This window comes from Apodemus sylvaticus, chromosome 17 (assembly GCF_947179515.1).
Source record: "Apodemus sylvaticus chromosome 17, mApoSyl1.1, whole genome shotgun sequence".
NCBI lineage: Eukaryota > Metazoa > Chordata > Mammalia > Rodentia > Muridae > Apodemus > Apodemus sylvaticus.
The window spans coordinates 31,391,049-31,397,654 of record NC_067488.1 but is presented as its reverse complement, the minus strand read 5'-3'; the positions used below and the strand labels follow the sequence as shown (position 1 = coordinate 31,397,654).

General features: G+C 38.9%; 1 pseudogene; it reads right to left on the bottom strand.

The window, feature by feature from the left end:
- Window positions 1-5,394: 5,394 nt before the first annotated feature.
- On the bottom strand, window positions 5,395-5,544 carry LOC127668266 (uncharacterized; annotated as a pseudogene).
- Between the last annotated feature and the right edge of the window lie 1,062 nt (window positions 5,545-6,606).

Here is a 6,606-nt window from a genome sequence, read left to right as displayed (position 1 = left end):
TACTCACACATACATATGTACATATATATATATATATGTCAATAAATACCAGCACTAATATTATTGCCTATATTCCCTATTTATTTTATCCTTCCATTGATAGATGTCACAGTGGGAACTCAAGAAAAAAACCCTGTTAGAAGGTTGCTTGGTGTCTTGCTTTCTAGCTCACTTATTAACAGGCTATTACTTATCTAAATTTCTTATATGTTCCAAGACTACCTGACTAACTACCTGTTGCTCTCCACAGTGGCCAAGTCTTTATAAACCAATTAATAAGCAAGATATTTATATATAAATATTCTCATAGACCAATCTGACCTAGGAATGCATAAATGGAAGCTTTTCTCTCAGATGACGCTAGGCTATGTCAAGTTCACAAAATTTTATATTTTATTTATATTTTATATTTATTTATACTTTATAGAGGAGGAAAACAAACAAGGGTCCAGGTTATTTGACCCTGATGATCTTCCTATGGAGCCCCTATCTGCTTAGGGGCCATCAATTCTTCCCCCAACTCTTTCACAAATGCCCTGAGCTCCATTGTGGATCTCTGCATCTGTTTCAATCGGCTGCTGGGTGGACCCTTTCAGAGGACAGTTATGCTAGACTACCATAAGAAAGCACTGCAGCATCATAAGAATGTCAGAGATTTGTTCTTGTCCAGGACATTGGCCTCAAGTTGGGTTGTTTCAGTTTCTGGTTATTACAAATGAAGCTAGGAATATAGTTGAACAAGTGTCCTTGCTAGAGCAATCAGACAACTAAAAGAGATCAAAATATAAATTGGAAAGGAGGAAGTCAAATATTGAAATACACAAATTCTATGATAGAACATATAAATGACCCCCAAATCTCTACCACAAAACTCTTATGGCTGAGAAACACCATAAGCAAAGTGACTGGATATAAAATAAAGTTTTAAAAACCAGTTGCCCTCCTTTATACAAACTATAAATGTGCTGGGAAAGAAATTAGAGAAACAATGCTCTTCACAAGAGAAACAATATGTTTCACAATAGCCACAAGTAATATAAAATACTTTTGTGTAACTTTAACCAAACAAGTAAAAGACCTATATGTCAAGAACATCAAGTCTCTGAAGAAAGAAACTGATGAAGGTGTCATAAGATGGAAACATCTCCAATGCTCATAGGTTGGTAGGATTAACATAGTAAAAATGGCCTTCTTACCAAAAGCAATCTACAGATTGAATGCAGTTCTCATCAAAGTTCCAACACATTTTTTTACAGACTTTGAAGGAGCAATTATCTATATGAAAAAAAACAAAAAACAAAAAATTCAGAATAGCTAAAAACTATGTACAATAAAAGAGCTGGGGGTATTACCATCCATGAATTCAAGCTGTAATACAGAAAAATAGTAATAAAAACTTCATAGTATTCTTATAGAGACAGGTTGATTAATCAGTTGAAGATTCCTACAGATTCTTGATTTTTGACAAAGAAGGCAAAACTGTACAATAGAAAAAAAGAAAGCATCTTGCACAAATGTTGCTGGTCAAACTAGATGTCTACATGTAGAAGAATGCCATATTTATCACTCTGCAGGAAACTCTATGTTTTAAATATTTTGCTCCAAAAGCTCTTAACTATTCAAATAAGACCGAAGAATTTACAAACTATGTGGTGACGTGTTTGTTGTCTGACAATGGTATATAGGTTTATTTTCTTTATCCCAGTGTCAAGGAGAAGAAATTACATAATTTTATTTTTAATTTTACAAAGATATGTATTGACTATCAAAATGTTTGAATATAAAAATGTGGTTGCCTGTGAACTTGCTCAAAACCAAGCTGAAAATTACAAAGACAAGACAAGGAGCAAAAGAGCTGTCTGTGAATCTGTGAATTGGATGAGGTATCTATACAGAGGAGAGCTATATATCAGCACAATAATGTATTTCAGGAAATCTGGATGGCTTACAACTAGCAGTACCTTGTGACATCCAATATCAAAACTAATAGTGGGGCTCCAAGTTTGAGAACTTGTTAAAAGTATGCAGTGTAACACTTAGAAAGAGGATAAGAAAGGATACATATTAGAAATGAGGAAAGACCCAATGCATGTAATAAACCTGGCATGAATTGTGAAGGAATATATAAATTTGAGTGATTTTCAAGTTCTAATTATGTCATGGGTTTTTTTTTTTCATTTTTTGTGATGGGTAAATATAGAAAATATATTTGATAGTGAAAATGTAAAATCTAAAGTTCCACCACTTCTGAATAGTTATTCTAACTGTATGAAAGTTCATAGAGAAGTATAGACTAGTTAATTTCAGTGTATAATTTTTCTTTTTAGTATGTATTTTAATAATAAAGTTTATAAAATACACTATAATAAATTATAAGAGCCATTCGGAAGGCCTCTCAGGCCTTCAGGGCCAATAGGAAGTATCCTATCCCCAGCACTGGGTTTTTTGCTCAATAAGCTACAGCTTCATGAAACAACCTTTTCCAGACACACATGGTATAGATATGATATCTTTTTAGTATTATGACAGTTGGAAGATTTCCATATGTTTTTTCAAACTTCCCTCATTTAGATATTTGTTCCCCCCTCAAACCCATTACCCTTCTCCCTCCTTAAACATTTTCAATCCCTCTTCTTTCTCTTCCATTTCATTTATCTCTGCTCTGAACCAGATAAGAAGACCCTATTGTTGATGATACTATTTATACATTGATTGCATGATATAAAGAAATTAATCTGAACTGGAAGCTCTTCCCTGGGCTATCTTTCATAGTTCCAGAAGACACTAGGAAGGCTTCTGGTGGAGAAAAAAAAAGTATCAAATGTCATACACAGCTATTAATTCTATGAACTAAAGGATCATCTCACCAGATAAAATATGCATACTTGTTCAGTGTTGGCAATACTGTTATTGGGATAACCAACTACTACTGGATGAGTTTGTGTTCCATCATTTAGAATGGAATATCTACCTGATATTATAAATCTATTTCAAAAACAGGGTAAGATGAGACCATAAGGCACTATTTCAGAACTAAATGTAATTACCCAAATTGGCAGAGTGTCAAGATACCTTTTAAATATTCATGTTAATACCTGTAGGAGAATTCGACTCTCTGCCCTAATTATAAATGGATCTATTTCTTGTGAATGACAGTAAATGCAGACACTGGTAGCAGCAGCACAGGATGCTGGAGATGAATGGTGGGTGAGCGTGCATTCCCTTTGAGGCTCAGAGAACATTGTGGAAGATAGCAGGAGGAATTAAAAATGCAGGAGTTGAAAGTAGGGCCACAAAATGCCATCTTCTGGGAAAGACACAGTCATTACAATCATCCACAGAATGGATGTCACTGAGTCACGCAAATGAGCTGAGCCCATCAATAAGTCACACATGGGTACTGGAAGGGCTCAAGGGGCTTTCATCCTCAATGGTGAAGCATTTGATAGTGATAACTTCAGGGTGAGAGGGAGTTGTTGTCTTCAATGTACCTATAGGTGGTTCCATAAAGTTCTAAAGGATAGTTCTAAAACAGTACTTACACACATAATCATGATCTTTGTTGCACTACCTCTCTCTCTCTCTCTCTCTCTCTCTCTCTCTGTCTCTCTCTCACAAACACACACACACACACGCACACACACACGCTCATGCACACATGCACACGCACTGAGAGAGAGTCATAAATCTGAGAACAATATTGGTAGAGAGGATGATATAGGAGTGGTTAAGAGAGCTTGGGTTGGAGAACAGAGAGGGATTATGGAGAGAGAAATCTGAATGAATTATACACGTGTATGCAATATGTAAAGAACAAATATAATTGTTGAAAATGAAAGAAAATCTGCCCAGGGTTTCCTTGAAGAATTGATGTCAATTCTGTTTAACTTTTCCCAGAATCTGGAAATTTAGAGACTATTTCCCAATTATTTTAACTTGTTAATGATTCTTTGTGAATTCCATATCATACATTCCAATCCCATTCATCTCCCTCACCTCTCAGATGCACCTTCTACCCTTGTCACCTCCTCCTCAACAGAGCATAAAAATCTCATTGTAGAAGCTGTAGTGTCAGATTGTGTCCCCCACCTCTGGCTTCTCCTACTCTATCAATACTGGAAACTCACTGGGACTCTTCTCAGGCATCCTGTTGTTGACCTGTTATGGACACCTCGTAGTTTTAGATCTGTAGGAATGACCCCTTTGTACACTCCAGCGCTTTGTCTATGGTTTAGAGGTTAGGGTAGGCCAATTCAAAGCTCTGGATCTGGGCCTGAGAGGTAACTAAGCCAGTCAGCCCCACCATCTCTCTCACTCTCACACCCTGAGGCTGGCTTACTGGGAACAACTGGCAAAAGGGAGCAGCCCTGCTGCCCAGGCAAGGTGCCAGGGTTGGGGGTCTTCCCAGGTGTTGCAGTTCTCCTACTCTCATGTCCTTGGAGCCACCTCTCCTGCTCGTCATAGATAGTGAGAGACGATGGAAGAAAGGAGCGCATCTCTCCCTTGCCTGTACCAAAAGAAGTAAGTTGTGCTTTCCCTCACTCATGCCTTCAGGGTTGGTCCACCTACAACCCTATCCTCCGGGGCCATCTCTATGGTGCTGCCCAGGCTCAGCGAAGGATACTTGCTTTCCTGAGTACTGGAGATGGCTGGGAGCGGGATAAGCTATTCTGCTTTCACACTCGCAGGACCAGCTTTCCCATAGTGTCCGAGTAAGGGGTGGAGCCACTTCTGTACAACCCTCAGACATCAACATATGCCTAGGCTGCAGCCCAGACCACAGACATCTTCCTAGTCTTTTGGTGGTAATAAGCCACTCCTGCTACAGGGCTATGGACCCAGACAAGGTCTGCCGTGGCTGCATAGGCTAGGACTCTACCATGGCCCCAGGTGTAATCACTGACTACTTATATCAGGATGTTCCTTACTACCCTTGAGTCTCCAGTTCTGAATCCCTTCATTGTGCCCACGTCCTTCTGCTTCTCTTTCTCCACCACTTTTTACTTATTCTTCTTAGTGGTACCCAGAGTCTCTTAGTGTCTGGGGTCGTTTGTTTTAGGAATGGTTTCAGGGGTGCTATGCTCCTGTTCACTATTGTACCAGAGGTTATCTTGGGTATTATCTGTCTTTACCCCTGAGGCCTGTGTGTCACCAGACTGGTGGTCATCTTGGGCTTGCTCCTTGCTTTGGCCCATGCAAAGGTCATCTAAGTTTACTCCTAACCAGGGAACCCCCGCAGTCCCAGGATGGGTTCTTCTCATTCCCATATCCTCCCTGCTTTGGGAGCCTGATGTCTCTTACTGGATCAGATGGGCAGTCTTCCCAGCATAGCTTTCTGTTCAAGCCCCTTGGTGTCAGACTGGTGGTTGTCTCAGGTTTGCTTTCTTTTCAGGATATGTTGAGCTTCTAATCATCAATTGTTCACAGATCAGATCACTGAATGTAGACATAGACTCTCTCCTCTCTTCTAACTCCTAAATGAAGGACATGTGACACGAGGACATGTGACACAGCAGCTACACCTACAATATCATTAGGGGCATATTTACCAACTGATTTAAATACAATATTATCCTGAAACTAAAACCAGAGGAAGAATTTAAAGGCAGGGAATGAAACTTTGAGGAACAAGCATTTCCATGGTTCAACCCCCAACAATACTTATTGAAAGACATCTAGTAAAGAGATTTCTTTACATAACAAAGTTCTCAAAGAAAATATCCACGTCTCCTGGATGGTAAACCAAATGCTGTCTTTCTACAATTGTGATCAGATCTCACACTTCTCTTCATCCTGGGGCTGGCGATACTAGCCTGAACTTCATAAACAAGATTAGAGAAATGCAAGACTCTTATGCCAGAGAGAAAAAACTTAAAAAAATCTAAAATTGTCCTTTTGGAAATTGCGTGGTTAGCATGAAGAAAATCCAAGGAATATGCCAGTTCCTAGTACCAACAAAAAAGTTACCCCTCATCAAAGTAGCCCAAACCTCTAAGACCAGCCCACCAGCACCTTATAGTTTCCAACCTCATCCAAGTTTGTTGTGAATGGCATTCAATATGGTTCATCCTAACATTCTTCAATATGTATAAGCTAAGAACATTCCAAATCTTCCCATTCTGTTTCCTTTTTTGAGAACAATTTACATAGTGTAATTTTCCTTTTACATGTTCTTGTCTGTGGACAGATTATCTAATATTTTACTTAGAACCCCACTGTGTTAAATCTCTCAGTTCAGACTATACACCTTTGCTAGAATGTAATTTAACCATGTTCTTTGCCACTCCATAGCAAGTGTTGCCTTTCTTCAACAACATGTTCTTCCTTTCCAAATGAGGTTCAACAGAAGCACCTCCTGTTTTTTGTCTACCACCAGCTATTTCAAGGGATCCTAGGCATTTCTTCCATATTTATAAAAGAAGCCAACACATGTTAGTCTGTACTAAAGCCCTTTCCACATTTCTGACACTTGTTACAGTGGCACTCACTTGCTGCCATAAAAATTCTGATTAGTCTCTTCATGTTCTCACAGCAGAATACGACAGACTAGTTTACCTCAGTGGCATGAACTGACTTTCTGAGCATTCTAGGGGCTGAATGTTAGAC